The 17,871-nt window shown below is 35.1% G+C and overlaps 2 protein-coding genes across 3 annotated transcripts in view; both read right to left on the bottom strand.

The window, feature by feature from the left end:
- LOC126968301 (cell surface glycoprotein 1-like) overlaps positions 1-5,508 on the bottom strand; it is a 64,281-nt gene extending 58,773 nt beyond the window's left edge. Inside the window, exon 1 of one of the 2 annotated variants that reach the window (XM_050813214.1) lies at positions 5,424-5,508. The gene's annotated coding sequence lies outside the window, so the exon portion shown is untranslated. The remainder of the gene's footprint in view (positions 1-5,423) is intronic. The other variant, XM_050813215.1, reaches the window with a different exon arrangement.
- The window catches only part of LOC126968316 (zinc finger protein 675-like), a 288,679-nt gene that overhangs the window by 3,156 nt on the left and 267,652 nt on the right, over positions 1-17,871 (bottom strand). The gene's annotated exons all lie outside the window — the stretch shown is intronic.

A 17,871-nucleotide genomic window follows, 5' to 3' on the forward strand; every position in this document is an offset into this window, starting at 1 on the left:
CTTCATCTCATCTATTGATCACTGGTGCTGTGGCTGTTCATAGACAATTGGCCGCATCCATCACTCTCTGGCCTTTTCATTATCATCATCAGCTGGAAGACGTCTACTGCTGGACTAAGATGTCGTTAAGATGTTCTTGCCTGTTTGCCTCCTCTTATATGAACAGTCTTAATATTTTTTTATGTCAATAAAGTAATATCACTACTTTGGAAATACACGACATTGGGAGAGAATAAAGAGTCCAATAAATTCTTCCAGAAATAAAATAATCATAATTTAGGTCTCACTCGTGACGTAGTTTTACTTCTTTTAATGAGCGTAAAGAATATACATAAATGGCAGGAAATAAAGTGTTAAGTTGAATTAATGTTTTTATTTTATCAGGGTAAGGTAATGTTGATATAAATACAAGCCGCTCAGTCAATTTAGACGAACTTTTAATAGGCAATTGGGAGTCTAATTTTTTATTATACGTCACTTTGCTCTCTCTAAGCTTTTCAATAAGATCCATGAAAACACTTTATCTACACCCTAAGCAATTTTGAGGTAAGAAATCAAACCACTGCTCATCCTAAGCAATCAAAGACTTACTTAACTAAAATTAAACACACACATTCACAAACAAACACACACACACACACAAACGAGTCGAGAAATCACTGACCACGAATCCTTTTACCATTTTGATATCACTGCACTACCATTGTTTAATTTTACCTATTAATTACAGTAAGTAATAATTTTAATAATGGCCACATATTTAGCTCTGCAAATATGTTTTTCTGGCGATTTAATGACATTTTTCTTAAATCCATAGTAAGTCAAAGAACGCAGCATAATATATTTAATATCAAAATTGCAAAATAGCAAATATGCTATTGCAAAATTGAAACAGTTATGCCACAAACCGGTTACACTTCCTATATCGCTCTACTTTACACTTAATAATGAAAAATAGGCTTCGAAAGTACGGCCTTCGGCTTATTCTAGTGGTTTGCCTCGACGTAAGGAACATAACCATGCCAGTACGGTCATTACGTTCATTATTATTAACTATTCGTTACTTCCTACGCCTTTTCTAACATACCTACGTAAGTAAATATTGTTTATGTAAACATCACATTAAAACAAAATTTATAATCTATTTGTTTATGACATAATAACATAGCTTCCTGACAATCTTTTGTTGTTGCAAGAGATTGTGAGTGGCAAATATATTAGATCGGTCCAAGGATATAGAGCAATCTGTCAGTTCAAAAGGATCCTCGAAAATCTCCTTTCGTGACGCCCCTGACCTGTGAGCTAAAGATTTGGCCTTCACAGCCCCTGCTCTGCTTTACTGGAAAAGCTTTTGAGCTCTCAGCATAAAGGAGGTTTTAGTGCGCCAGTCTGTCGGCAGGTGTTTCAGGATAAATCTGGAACGAACTTTCCTCTTCTCGAAAAAAGATTCCATGAGGTATCCATATACTAATAATTGTTTGTCCTCCTTTTCGGTACAACATAGCAGTCAATACTGATATAGTCAGAACTGCGAATTACAATGCTTAAAACGTCTTACGAGACGTTATGTAACAACTATAAGTAATCTTTAACGTCCGTCAGTTGAGCGCCTTCGTGATTGTTTATGTATTGTAGTTTTATTAATTCTTTGAGAATATATAATGAACAAAACATTAAATTATACATGCAAACATACTTAGATTAAGGATTGGTCTCTGCTGTGCTCCAACTAGATACCGCAAGCGTAGCCGCTAAGTGCGGCAACTTACGCACAGATGGGCGAATTCGAGTCAGTCTCGAACAATATGTGCCCTTGACATGCCATATGTTCTTTAAAACTTTGTTAATAATCGAAACTGAAATGCCGGGTTGCGTAGTAAAACTTTGTAAAAATTATGCTACAAGAAATAAGTAAGACACTGGGATCACATATCAGCAGTAAGTATTTTGTATATTGTTAATTTAAATTTAAAAATACACGAAGCATATATTACAAAATTTGAAAGATGCCATTGGGTGTCGAGATGCCATGCACACATGCATCTAATAGTTGCCGTAATAAAAAAGCTTAAATAAAGTTCTTAGGTAGAGTGGTATCTAGGAGACCAATCCTTATTCTGACATTTGAAGCTGTAGAAGAAGGAATGCCTATTGAAGTTTTAACAAATATAACAATGCTATCAAATACATATCTTGAAAAAAAAAATCAAGTCTCCCAACTCAGTTCTTGTACCGTAAAAAATTGTCTCATCCATGTTATGAAAGGCATAAAAGGCATTTATTTTCTCAATATTGATTTCTTTAGAATTCTTTTTGATGTCACTTCTAATATACTAGAAATAATAAATAAATTTATTCAGTCCCAACTTAAGTGTCATTCTGTCTTTAGTTATTACATAATAAGTTAACCTAACAATATCTTATAGTGGCTATATCAATTTTAAAATTCCTTTATATTTTAAAATAAATATATTTACTTGCCTTGCCTTAGTTGATGCAAATATCATAACGAATTCAAATAAATTACGATGACTCCAAATATTATAATGAATACCAGTTTGGCATTGGTGGCATAGCTAGTACAGTTAAGACTCAGTTATCTTTATTTGGTCAATCATTTCCGTTTCGTGCCCTTTGTTTTAATTATTACTTTCTTTTTGAAGTGAAAATTTCTTTAGCATCGTTATGATTTGAAAATCGATTAAACGGAAAAGCGTGATAGTAATAAGAGGCAGACACATAAATTCATTAATAAGATTTAACGTGGGAGAAAATGAGATAGGAACCATTATACAGTGTTTTGGTACCAGGCGATCATAGTTGAAGAAGAGATTATCTTATGTATGACGTGAGTATACCTTTATATATTCTGACGTCGTGGGCGTGATGTATTATTTCATAAACGTCCATTGGTTATGGTTCAGTAGGCATATGAGTTTCAAGAGGTTTGCTAGCTGAAGTATGATACAAATGGTCTAGTTGACCAGCTAACGTCAGGGTGTCGAATATGCGTGTCGATGTGCGCGCGAATCGTATTAATTCACTCTGATAATTTTACCCTAATACGCCAAAAGAAGTATTACTTCTACTAGACTTCTAATACTATATTTTAAATAGTGAATAAGACCTTCTGGTTCTCTACCTTATTCACGTATACTTAATGCAGTTATTAAACACCAAGAGAACATTAATATGGTAGCGGTAATAGTAATGTCTTTCATAGCGGTTGAAATCATGTCTTTCCCTAGCAACATGTACCAGGACTTCCAGTTTAGAGGTTCATGCACAATTCAGGTTTCACTTCTGACATGTGTCCTATTGTACGCACGCAGTTTTGATTCAGGCTTTATCTATTCCATTTTTAGGGTTCTGTACCTCAAAAGGAAAAATCAGAACTCCTATAGAATCACTTTTCTGTCCATCTGTCCGTCATTCTGTATGTCTATCTAGTTATATCGAGTTGAAATTGAAACAATATTCTTTCTCTTGAAGTTGTGAAAAACCAAACTTCTAAGTTAACTTTAAAAAAATACTGCGGTTAATGCCGCAAAAAAGTGTATTAAAAAACTCACAGGACTCAAAATTTATAGAATATTTTCCGTTGACCTAACCCTATGAAATCGCTGTAATCGCGACGGATGGTTCACTAAGGTACTTAAGCCTACTGAAACTCAGTGTTGAGTTATACCCGACAAATATGCTGAGTAGCAAACCTTTTTGGGACAAAACACTGCGAATACCAGCTTATTATGTTGATCTTGAATAAGTCTTACTTTAGTTTTTTCTTTGATTGTTGATAATATCGCCTAGTATTGGAATACTGGGTCTCGAAATCTCGAGCGAATGCCAATTCTGTGGTCATCTAGAGGGCAAAGGCATTTGCCTTCGAAGAACCTGGGCGTCATAAACAGAGCACGGCAATACTTCAAGCGGGCATAAAGATCAGGTCTAGCCACATATGGAGTATTGCTGTCACCTCTAGTCTAGCGCACCTCAGTATCAGCTCGATCCATTTGCCCGCGTGCAACGCATAGCAGCTCGAATTGTGGGGGACCCAGTGGTCTGTGAACGGTTGGACACTTGGTGTTGCGTAGAGACGCTCATTGTGTGTCATCTACCACATTTATCAAGGGGAGCGTTCCGAAGAGCTGTTTCACCTGATTCCTGACGCGTAATTCCACCTTCGCATGACACGCCACAAATTAGGATAGCATCCACACCATCTGGATTTGTGGCAGTCCGCCACAGTGCGGTTTTCAAGGAGCTATCTTCCAATGTAATCTGGGAAGGTGATCGGCTACTCCTAAGTAAGCGTTATACTTGTCGAATTTCACTATAGGTTCAGAGAAGAATGTGAAATTTATCATGTTCCGAGTTGAACTATGTTTTAAAATTTGTCGTTGATCATTACTCAGTTTTTCTATTACTTCTACTTTACTTTTAATTCCTTCCAACAATTTTTTAATTTCATATTTTACCTAAATATCGATCGCTACCAACTCATCAGTATAATTCGCTGAGCTTATCTGAAGAATGTATGAAAATTTCATCAAAATCGATCCAGTCTTTATTGCCTCCAATTCCATAAGAAACAGATAGATATAAGTACTCCAATATCGTCTTATCAAGAAGGAGTCAGCACGAATAAATTAAATAATATAATACATCTTTATTGCACACCACATAATAATTAAATATATCATAAGTCAAGAATACATAATATTAGCAAGCAATTGGCGACCTTATCGCTTAAAAGCGATTTCTTCTAGGCAACCTGTGCTGGCTAAACTGAAATAGTTTTAGTTTATAACAGTAGGTAGTGCTATCGATATACATATAATTAAAACATAGACATACAATAAAACATTAACTCTCTCTAATTGTAAAAAGTGTAAATGATAACGTAAAATAAACGCCAAAGAAAAGACATCAACGCTCCCTTCGATTAAAACTTTCAAATTATATAAAAGTCATAATAAGATGCAATTATAGAGTTTCCTTTGTCAAAACAATTCCTTTTTGTTACGCTGCTACTAAATAGTTATTCATAATTGTTCTCACGGTATTAATATTGTATGGAAAGTTTAAATTATTTCACATAACAAGATTTTGTATGTTAACTAATTAAGAATATGTGTCTTTCATATGTTCAATTAAGTAAAATTATGTTATGTCAAATCAATACGGTTCGAATTACGTACGAGTATATGAGATTTCACAAACTAGTAAAAATCTATTTGCGAAATATTTTATAGGTGGTAATTAGGATGAAACTTAAATTGTGGTATAAAAATATTATGTTAAGTAACATTGTCAACTTTAAGGCTTGTTCATACTTTATTATGATGTATATATGGATTTTTAAATGGTACTTTAAAAAAATTTGAATTTATTGTTCTAGAATATGTATGAGCAAATAATACCTGATGTTATGTTAGTCTGTCCATAATATAACACAAAACACTGTACACTGCACTTTCAAATAGCGGACTGAACGCTTCTGTCTCCATTGGAGGCTATGAAGTGGGGATGTAGGGTGACTATCGTTTTAAACTTTCAGAAACTATTTAAATAATATTAATTCATTAAATATCCATAATAAGACAGTCACATGAGACAGTCCATTTTAAGGTTGTGGTTGATGGGTGGCAAGCAATATGATCGAGTTTGTATTTCGCTACTTCTTAGGCTATTTTGTCATGGATTGCCACTTTTTTTTTAATTATATAATATATAACATTATAAAATCATAATGCCATTAGGTATATTGAATCTATACAGCTACAGATGTTTTTTATCACAAAGTGGCGTTAGAAATAATAATATAATAAGTTGCACCTACTTGCCAGATAGGCGAAAGTAATAATGAAACATTCCTTGCTTTTTCCACTCACCTATATTTATTTTAGAACAATTGACTATATTTGGTACTTAAATTTTCGTAGATATTAGCTTACACACACAATAATTCATTTCAAATCATATTGTATAACATTTTTTATTTCAAGTGCACCGAACGCATGTTGCAAAACAAACCACTATGGTTAATATTAAAGTTGAGACGTGATTGCGGAGAATAAGTATATCAGACAAGCACCGGTGTCGGAGGACTCTCCCCGAGGTCGTGGGTGACATCAGAAGTTTGATTAACTACCTTTAGGAGATAAGATGGCAAAATTAGCCACCCACCACGCTAAATAGGCGCAATGTTGTCGTCGGGTTGCGGATAGTAGCCCATGAAAACCTATAAGCATATCAGACAGTTGCCTCGCATAAGCGACTATTTTTATTGTGAAACTACTTTTTCTTCACTTGTCATTTTCTTTTTTATTCTGTTTGAATACCAACGAAGTATTTATGAATATCTATTTATACTATAAATAGTCACATAAAAATGTTATTAATGATACCTAATTGATGGTCACCCTAGCGATTGCGTGCGAGCTACAATGCAACGTTGCGCACTCGAGAAACCGACGCGAACGTAGAATTTACATAAAATAAGATACTGCATAACTTATCTATACATACTATATGTACACTAGTGCTCCGCCCTGTAGTTCCTGCGCTTTTGGGTTTGAAGATATTTTTTTTTTATTTGTAATAAAATTTTAAGTAACTTGAGAAATTTGAAGAAGGGAAAACCTTAAAGGCAGCTTTACCAAAATTTGTTTTTATGAAAGAATAGGAAAAACAAGCGAGTACCGATCTAGTTTTAAGTAATCACCGCCGCCTACAATATACCGTAAAGGAAGAGGAATTACAGGAGCATTGCGGCGTTTTAGGAAGATCTTAATTTTTGTAAAAGGAACCCATATCGCATCGAACTTGGAACATCGCGTAAGGAAGCTCATTCCAAAGTTTGATTTCCCACACATCTATGGTGAGGTGGTATTTATTAGTTTCTAGCGTGATCGTGGAATTCAGCATCAGGAATGAAGTCAAACAGCTATTCTAAACAATCGTTAATTAATATGTTATGTTTTTAAAGTGACCGTCACTTCTAGGATTAATACACAAATAAAATTTGAAAAACAAAAATTTTATGAACGATGCGGGATTCGGACCCACGACCTCCGGCGTTCCGTACCGGTGCTCTAACCAACTCAGGTAACCGTTCGAGTACCGCTTCGTTATAAAATTCTGTTTGCTTTGTTAAACTCTCAGGTTGTGGCTTCATCTACAGGATCTACTTTACAGTTGATAACCTGCTCAACCCCAATATTTGCATTTTAGGAAATTGACTTGAGATGTCGCTCTTGTAAATCTAAACAATATTTCTATATATATAGTAGCAAGTTGCGACCTAATATAGTAGCAATAATTTTTTTTATAGAAAAAGGAGGACAGACGAGCGTTCGGGTCACCTGGTGTTAAGTGATCACCACCGCTCACATTCTCTTGTAACACCAGAGGAATCACAGGAGCGTTTCCTAATTAATTACTTCTGTGTGGCGCCGCTGACGATCAATGATCATGCAACGTAGAGCTAATATCAGTAGCCATCAATCCATGACTGCTTTCACACTAACTATCTACACTATTAATTATTAATAATAACTATTACACAATAGGATATTATTTATTTATAGAAGAGAATCACAAAGGAGAATGTATTTAAAATCAAATTCAAAGATAACCTAAATAGGATATAAAATCACTTATTGAAAGTCAAAAAGCCATTCGAAAAAGTATGCCTCAGACTTGAGAAGAACGGGCGCAAGAAACTCAGCGGGCTACATCTTGTTTTTAATAAAATTTATAATTTAAATAGTCTGAGGGCGGTCGCTCCGTTCCAATTCCGTTGTTAAGAAAGCCATTTATGTTATAGCCCTTAGTCACCTTTAATAACCTTTACCACATAAACGTCTTTTAACAATTCTTCTGAAATTCCAAATACATTTGTTGTGAACATTTTCTGGGAGCCTATGTACAAGGATACTATTTTTTTATAAGTGGTGAGGCAAACGGCTTTGGACATCCGCAGTACCAGGGGTTAAGAGATGCGTTACTAGCCTTTGAGCAAGGAGTATGCTCTTTTCTTGAAGGTTCCTAAGTCGTATCGGTTCGGGAAAACAGCTGCTGGTAATTGATTCTTCATAGTGGCTGTGCAAGGCAAGAAAGATCTTGTATAACGCGCGGTTGTGGAATACCCGACGTCAACGTGATTCGGGTGGTTTTTGCATTTTGACTTCATGCCCGGAGGTGGAATTCGGCCGCTGGAATCAACACGAACAGCTCCTCTAAGAACTCTTCGTGATAAATGCGGTCGAAGATGCAGACAGAACCTACATCTCTAAGCAACGCCAAAGAATCGAGCTGATCAGAGATTACTTGATCGTCGATGGTTCGAGCCACTCTTCGATGAATGCGGTCAAATGGAATGCGATAATTATATTAATTGGTATTTTGGTATTTTATCAAACCGACAACTTTTGGGTTTTTTAATGCTTATTCGCTTCCATTTTTTTAACGTACCGTACACAAGCTAAAACTTTCAAGTAATTTTTGTGCATCACTTTACAACGATATAATATTGAATGCTAAAACTGTAGATAAATATTAAAAAGAGCGGTGATGAGTTTCTTACGCCTTCTTCTTATTAAAGCACAACTATTCTGAATTGGTGGTAAAATTTTTGATTCATAACATACCTTATTGAATAAATACTTAATTATACTTTCTTTATTTCACACATCATTTTTATTATTAAATCTCAACCTTTTCTGAAGTTGTGGTACATGTAATAAGAAAAGTTTTGACATTCATGTGCTATTTCCTTGACCTACCTGATTTTAATTTGATTTGATTTGATCGATCACCGTGACCCTAACAATCTAAACATGACTGACGCAAGATGATTTACCACTTTGCACTTTTACGACTAATGTGAATCTTCTTTGAACCTGTGATCGTAATTATATGGTAAAGGTTACTATAATATAAATGACTTTACCATAGATTGGGAATGGAGCGACCTCCGTCAGGCTATTTAAATTATAAAATTGATTATATCGAAATTTTATCCAAAAATAGAAGCCCGCTGATTTTATTGCGCCCGTTCTATTCAGGTCTGAGGCATTCATTTCCGAATGGGAAATCTTTTGAACTATAAGTGATTTCATATCCTATTTTGAATATAAATATTTGAATTTGAAAATACGGCGGAGCCCCTCCCGTGCGTGTCTAAATCGAACATAACCGTGTTGTCGTTTAGAAAAGGGCTTTTAATTTAAGCAAGGACGAGATCTAAGATTCATTTAACTATCTAACAATGAACGAAAATGAACAGTATTGCCAACTTTCACATTGTTACGTAAAACTAAAGCGAATCGAACGCTGGCGGCATTTAAATTGTGATCTATGTTTAACAGTGTTGTTAACTAACAAGAAACTGATTTGAAATGGACAAATGTGTCCTTACTTGTTCATAAGTATTCATTTATAACATAAAAGGGAAATAGATTGAACTATAACAAACAACTAACCAATAACATACCCAATTATGTATTATATTGTTTATAATATAATAGTAAATATTTGTATTATGAATATGGATGTTTGTTTTCGATTTTACCTTCGTCTTAGGATCTACTTTACAGTTGATAACCTGCTCAACCCCAATATTTGCATATTAGGAAATCGACTTGAGATGTCGCTCTAGTAAATCTAAACAATATGTTATGTTTTTTTTAAAGTGATAACCCTCACTACTAGGATTAATTAATTAGTATCTGTCATATGGGAAGTTGTCAACTCTGATATATAGATGCGAGTGTTTTTATAAACGGAAAGGAGTTACATTACTATGGATTCTAAATTACGATGGGGATTTGAAGGATTGTATAACAGATTCAGTTCTGCAGCGTTTGCGGTTAAAAGATAAGGCGATTAACAGACAGACTGATTAGCTTACTTAAGTTACATTCACTGGATTATGTGTTGAGGTTTACTACTACTGAAATAGTTATACGATGATACGATGTAATAATTTTTTTTTAGATAAAGACCAAGTGTCTGATTAATTAAACTTAATTAATAAGACTTAATTGAAATCTATTCAGTAGCTTCTCCATGATGCACTTACAACTGAGAGCTAGTATCACATTATTCATATTGACAATGTCTCACGAAAGTTTTGATAATTTGATTTTACGCCTTTGGAATGTGATGCATCAAAAAATTCTTCAGAGAAAAAGTAGAAATCACCGTTGCACAAACCACGGTTCGTATCTGAGACCTCAAATATAGCAGGTTGCCCTCGTTACTATGAGAGCAGTATTTATTTGCGAATCCATCATCTAGAATCTGCTAACGAGAATAACACGTGAACAGGCATGGCTACTTCCGCCATATTGAAGCCTCAATACAGTAATAAAACAATACTGTAACTTTATACTAGAACACCCGAAACCCACGCACACATAGATACGATTTACACCACCGCTAAGCAATCTTGGGAAGACAAAACTATCGAGTGCCACGGACCCTGAGTTACGCTATTGTTTCTATTACCTGTATTATGTTTGAGCTCTATGCTCGGCGCTTCTTTCTAACAAGCATACGTCTGCAAGCAATGTTGTGTTCTGTTCGAAGGGTGCCATAGTTAGTGAAAGAACCTCCCCCTCCTCCCCCAAAGATTTTTTGACCAGATCGTCGGTTCATCTTGTGGAGGGCCTACGTTCGAGGACTTTACTACCCCAACTGCCATCAGTCCGTCGAACTATGTGTTATCGTTTGTGGTAGCGCTGCCGCACCCGGGGATTCTTAGCACCCCCTGCCTCGTCAATTATGCGGCTGCTACCGTGGCCAAAACGAGCGGGGCCGCCGGAGACTTCGGACCGGGGTCTTATAGTGTCTGTCATTTTTTTGAAAGTTTTTTCCATAATCGCCACACTTGGCAGGCGGGTTGGCGATCGCAGTAAATGGTGTGCTCTTAACCAAAGATCCTGCTGCCCATCCTCCGTTGGTTGTATCCCTAAGTGGCCTCTTACGACACCCACGGGAGGAGATGGAGTGGTGCTATTCTGGTGCGACACCACACACACCATGATGCACCTATTGACAACCCTATTTACAATGCCTGTGAACGTTGCAACGCAACGCACAAAACACGGAGCCTAATTCAATTACAACCTTGTGGATTTTTGTTTTTATTTTTCTTCAATTTCGTGGCATCTTACACCATTTATTTGTTATCAGTTTTTGCGCTTCACTCGCGCAAGATTCAATCTATTGCTTTATTATTTTGAATCTGAATATCTCCAGTAAGATTGCACACTCTGATATTTCAACGCTGCATTTTCAGTAATGTTACGTCTACAATATTATACATTAATTTGGCTCAATCTATTGTATGTCTTTTTGGGAAGTTGCAGCTAAAACTAAATTTATAGAAATCGAAAGAGCATATCAAGCACTACTTTAAGTTACCAGTGCGAGGCTCCTTTGCACAGGAAGCCGGCTAGATTATGGGTACCACAGCGGCTCCTATTGCTGCCGTGAATCAGTAATGTGTAAGCATTATTGTGTTTCGGTCTGAAGGGCGCCATAGCTAGTGAAATTACTGGGCAAATGAGACTTAACATCTTATGTCTCAAGGTGACGAGCGCAATTGTAGTGCCGCTCAGATTTTTTGTGTATTTCAAGAATTGTAATGGGTAGGGCGTATCAATTACCATCAGCTGAACGTCCTGCTCGTCTCATCCTTTATTTTCATAAAAAAAAGTTGTAAATTTAAGCCTTATAGATTTTCTACAAAAAAGCTATATGAAAAAAATCAACCATTTTCAGCTAAGAAATTATACATATTACTTACAATTCTAAGAGTGAATTCCACAGCTGAACATTTAAATGATCGGACCGCCTGGGACTACATTATGATTATTTTATAGCAATTACAATAAGTACAATATAGTCTATTTTATTAAAAAAAGCGCAAAAAAAGATTGCTGGGAGAGTTGCCTGCGCCTCTTGTTCTCTCTCAGAGCGCCACTTGTTTCCGAAACGATAGTAGTATTAGTTTAAATGACATTAAAAATAATTCTAAAGGAATCAATCTTGAGAAAATATTGAATAATAATAATATTGACACACTTTTATACAAATTATCTTGCCCCAAATTAGGGATACAGACTGTGTTATGGGTTGCAAGACAAAGATATATTTAATACAATATACTTACTTAAACATACATAAATACAGATAAACATACATAAATGCATGGATGTTTATATATAAATACATATATACATCCATGACGCGGAAACAAACATCCAAATTCATCATATAAATGCTAGCACCTATCGGGATTCGAACCCGGGACCTCTAGCTTAGTAGTAAGGATCGCTAACCACTCGGCTATACAGGTCGTCGTGAATATTCAACCTGAATAAGAGAGTTTTTTATTTATTTTGTACGGCAATAGCAATTAAAATCACACTTAGCTAGTTATTAAATAGTGTTATAATGAAAGTCGGTAGCGAATGCCAGATGCTATCATTAACATCTATTACGTAAGGAACTTGTTTAAGGCTGTTGTAACGGTGGTGTAACTAGGCTCAAGGTTGTTGGGACAATATTTCGTCGCTTAATGAGGCTCTATGCTACCAAAATGTATACTTATATTATACTAGCTTTGACCCGCGACTTCATGTACATGCAAATGTTACTTTAGGCAGCATTTTTTATTTTTTAATATACTTACTTTGCAAATAATAATCTACAAACTGGTTAATACATATATATAAGCTACAAACTATAGAACTATATTCCCACTTTTCCATTCCAACACACAGTCTAAATTTTAAAAACGCCAAAACAAATATTTTTATATTTCTTATCAAGTGCCTAAATACAAATATTTATGGTCTTATCTTTAATAATGACGAACTTTCATACAAACATGCACCCCCGTCAAGCCTTTTATTCGAGATAAAAAGTAGCCTATGTCCTTTCGCAAGCTCTTGTCTATCTCTGTTATAAATTTCATCAAAATCGGTTAAGTGGTTTATGCGTGAAAGCGTAACAAACAAACTTACATTCACATTTATAATATTAGTAGGGATAGCTGAAAAGTATTTATATTTGCGTGTTTGAGGCATGGAGTTACAATATATAACAGCATCTAGCTGACCCACAGACGTTGTTCTGTACGTAATAAATAAAATATCGTTTTGAGCAAGTTCTGGCGAATACGGAGTTTGACGAATGTTTTCTAATTGCAGTTTCTGTAGAGTTAAAACTGTTTCTCGTGCTGTATGAGATCTCGCGGTATCATTTTATCTCGGTTCAACTCCAAACAATAATAACAATAATTGTAGATTAAAAACTAGAATTAGATTAATAAATTAGATTGTATATTTATTACTTTTTAGTGCATATTATATCTATCGTTTTGGAATCGTTTTTATGGAGTCGATTGTTTCATAATGTTAGTTTTTTTATCTTTAGTGTATGTGAAGTACACAAATAATAATTTGTAAAAAAACAGAACATATACTTACTGTAAGGCGCTAAAGAGTTCCATTGATCATTCATATCACGGTAGGTGATTCAAATATGCGGGTAGCATAAAAAAGATTCTACCGAGTATCGTTAATTTGCTCCTATGAATTGAAGAGTCCTGTTACTTTCTCATGGATCCAATAATCAGAACCTTACCAAACTCTCACCAAACTACCTTTGAAGTACCTACATCGTTTCCAAAAAAAAAGAAACATCGAAATCAGTTGGCTATATCGAGTCGATATCGAGTTATTCGCCCATTTCTCGCACACATACCTATTGCAAAAAGACTTTTATGGTTTTCTCATTGATGCCATTGTCAGATCAGGACCAAATTGCTATGGAACCATTCGGGAAGCACAAGCTTTCAAATAAGAAAATAATCATCAACATCGGTTCGCCGCGTCGAAAGTTCGGAAGTAAAAACCGACGAATTAAGAACCTCCTTCTTTTTTGAAGTCGGTTAATAATACTTTAGCATCCTGTCCTACTCTTAATAAGTTTTGAGTAAGCAAATTTAAACAATACGTATTTCTTCATGGAAAGATGACATAAAAGAATAAATCGCATTATTTACAGAAATGAATGCAGCTCTCAGGTTCCAGTATATTTACTGGAACTTGAGGAGATATTGTGGCGTTTCTATAGACAATATGTAGGAATATCAGTTGACAAGCTGATTTGTTTAGATAATTAATGTACTAGCTGTTCTAATTACAAAATATAAAAGGCATTTATTTTCTCAAAATCGATTCTATGATCTCTTTATTTTCATTTCTAATAAACTAGATACTACTACAGCTTCGGAAACAAATGGTGCTCTGAGAGAGAAGATGCGGCGTAAGAAACTCTCAGAGGATTCTTTTTTTGCGCTCTTTTTAATAAAAATATACAATATTGCACTGCTATTGCTATAAAGTCCCAGGCTGTCTGATCACTTAGATATTCAGCTGTTGAGTAATAGGATTTACGACACATCTATTTTTTAATAAAATGAATTTTTTTTTTTGAAAATTTTTTTGAAAAAATTCTTCTGGTATTGCTAGAGAATGTGGCCAGCGGGGAATACTTAACATCAAGTGACCCGTACGGTCGTTTGTGCTCCTCTTCCATAAAGAAACCTTCGTCTGTAAAAGATAATATGTTTTCTCATAGATTATTCGGACATACTTTTGCTAGCTCACTCTCATCTAACCTCTAATCTTGACTGTATTGATACTAGCTATAATGGTAACATGGTAACCAGTGGGAGGCTCCTCTGCACAGGATGCCGGCTAGATTATGGGTACCACAACGGCGTCTATTTCTGCCGTGAAGCAGAAATGACTAAGCATTACTGTGTTTCGGTCCGAAGGGCGCCTTAGCTAGTGAAATTACTGCTAGTGCTAGTTAAATGAGACTTTACATCTTATGAATCAAGGTGACGGGCGCAGTTTTAGTGCCGTTCAGAATTTTTGGGGTTTTTCAAGAATCCTGAGTGGCACTGCATTGTAATGGGCAGGGCGTATCAATTACCATCAGCTGAACGTCCTGCGCGTCTCGTCTCTTATTTACATAAAACAAAAATCTTTGATTGACGCGAGTGTTACACATTTAAATAAAACACTTTTTAAAGGATTAAATCACGTGTAATTGTAACTGTGTTTTTACATTATATTTTGAGTTAAAAGTTACATTTTTATTACTATTTTAGTTAATCTTTCGCAACAAGCGCCACAAATTCTAACCCTTGCTTAACATCTGGATGTGTGGCGGGCCTCCACGGGTTTGAAAGGGCTTTGTTCGAATTCAAATATTTTTATTGAAATAGGATTGAAATTTACTTAAAGAACGTCAAAAAAACTACAACCCATTTGAAGTAACCCTCAGACATGAGAAGAACGGGCGCAGAAACTCAGCGGGCTTCTTTATTTCTTAATTTAGTTACAATAATATAATATTATGTAGTTTCATACAGTAAAATTTACAATTAAATAGCTTGCTCTTGTTTAATAGTGCGTTCACTTCATTCCAAATCTATCGTATCACTAAGAAAATCATTTACAAGCGATTTAAATTATCTTACAAAATTAATGTGTCTTTGAGCAGGGACAAAAAATATACTTAGTAATATTTGATTAGGATAGCCTTGAAGAGTTCTGTGTAACCTTAATTATAATCATAAAAACTAAAATGAAAGAAAACCTTTACAAGATTAAATAAACATGCAGATTATTTAATAATTATTTTCAGTCTGGAGTATGTTCAAGTAAATGTAGGTATGGTAGGTATTATGTCAAACTAAAGTCAACTAACGGTCGTGTTTGAAACTGGAACAACAAAAATTATACTTCGTATTATGAACATCGCATTTATAAAGTTTACACTTCTCTCTCACACACTGTTTTATTTTATTATTTTGTTGGGCTGAGATTTTTGGAAAACGAATCTAATTGATTAAAGATATTATTGATACCTAACCTAACCTAACCTAACCTAACCTAAGCGGTATTAACACTTAAATTATCTCATAACACTTTGATAATAACGGACTCAGGCAATTCATTAAAAAAAATATATATATATAAATTATTATTGAAGAAAATACTGCTTTAGCATTATTGTGATTTGAAAGTCGATGAAACGAAAAAGCGAAACTAAAAAGGAGACAGACACATAATTTCATATTAAGATTTAACGTGGGAGGAAATGAAATAGGAAGCATTATTGATGATACAGTGTTTTGGTACCAGACGATCACAGTTGAAGAAGAGATTGTCTTTTGTATGACGCGAGTATAAAGTTAATATATTCTGACGTCATGTGCTTGAAGTATTACTACATATACACCAGGAGAACATAGATATGGTAGCGGTGATAGTAATGTCTTTCATTGCGGTTGAACTTATCCTTTCCTTCCCTAGCATCGTTGCAGTTTAGAGTTGCAGTTACTTAATATCTTTAAGTATTTTGGCAAAGGTACACATTTAAGATTTGTTAATACATAAAACTAGATTTTATGGGCAATATTATGTATAATGTGATTGTACTTTTAAAATAAATAAATAGATAAAAAATACTCTAGATCTTAACTGTTTATAATGATCAATTTAGTCAAACAAACTCACATTAACATTTTATCTATCTATACTAATAAATGTAGAGCCGTTTTGTTCCTTTTGTTATACTGTGAAAACTACTGAAACGATCGGAATAATACTTATACCATATGATGTAGCTTCGGAGAAGGTTTTAGTATATCTTAAAAACAAGTTTTATCTCTATTCAGAGCCAAACGGTATGATTGGAACCACTGCTCAAGTTTTTGAGCAACTGAGTTTAACCTCTGGTGCAACACGCATGTTGCCGGTGCGGTGACAACGGCGGCGATGTCATCTGCGTACATAAATACTTTTGCGTCGCCGACTGCGTCGGGCAAGTCGTTTAGCAGAAGGCTGAACAGAGTGTTGGACAGACAAGAGCCCTGCGGGACTCCGAGGCTTGTAACCATCTCAGATGACTTTAAATTCCGTTTTGCCCAACAACAGTCTGAGATCTCTGAGACAAGAATGAGGTTAGCACGGACAGTGCCGGACCGCGCATACAGTAGAATTTAACATTATGAGCGAATAGGTGATCAGCTGTGTAAAATTGCATAAAATTAAAAAAAAATTAAAACCCACAACAGTTAGTGGTTTAGATTCTCAATACAATCGACATATTATTCTCCTACGTATGTTACTGATCTCCCCCTAACGACCGATTTTTCAAATTTAACACGTGTGTACAGTACAACGTGTGTCAGTTCCGCTAGTATATATTACTAGCTGACCCAGCAAACGTTGTATTGCCGATATTAAAATCGATACAAAAGTAACTGTTGATCGTAGATGGGTGAAAATTTGAAAATGTATGTATTTTTTAATGTTGACTCATAATCAAACAAATAAAAAAAAATTGGCGTGGACCACCCTTAACATTTAGGGGGATGAAAAATAGATGTTGTCCGATTCTCAGACCTACCCAATATGGACTCAAAATTTCATGAGAATCGGTCATGCCGCTTCGAAGGAGTTTAACTACAAACACCGCTACATGAGAATTTTATATATTAGATGTTTAATCCATAGATATACAGCCTCTTGCTGCTAAACATCCGATAAAAATAAGCTAGATATATTACTTTAGTGTGCGTGACAAACTACGTCATACACTCACGATTTGTATCTCACTTTGTGTTAGCGTGCGTGATTTGCTCAAAGTAGAGGTTAACTGTCAACCTCAATTTGTTTCGATGTTTTCACAGCAGTCACAGTCTATCTAGATGTATAAATGATCTAAGGCTTAATCGGATGACCGAATTTGAAACGTAGTGGCATGATACAA

The sequence above is a fragment of the Leptidea sinapis genome, chromosome 15 (assembly GCF_905404315.1).
Source record: "Leptidea sinapis chromosome 15, ilLepSina1.1, whole genome shotgun sequence".
Taxonomy (NCBI): domain Eukaryota; kingdom Metazoa; phylum Arthropoda; class Insecta; order Lepidoptera; family Pieridae; genus Leptidea; species Leptidea sinapis.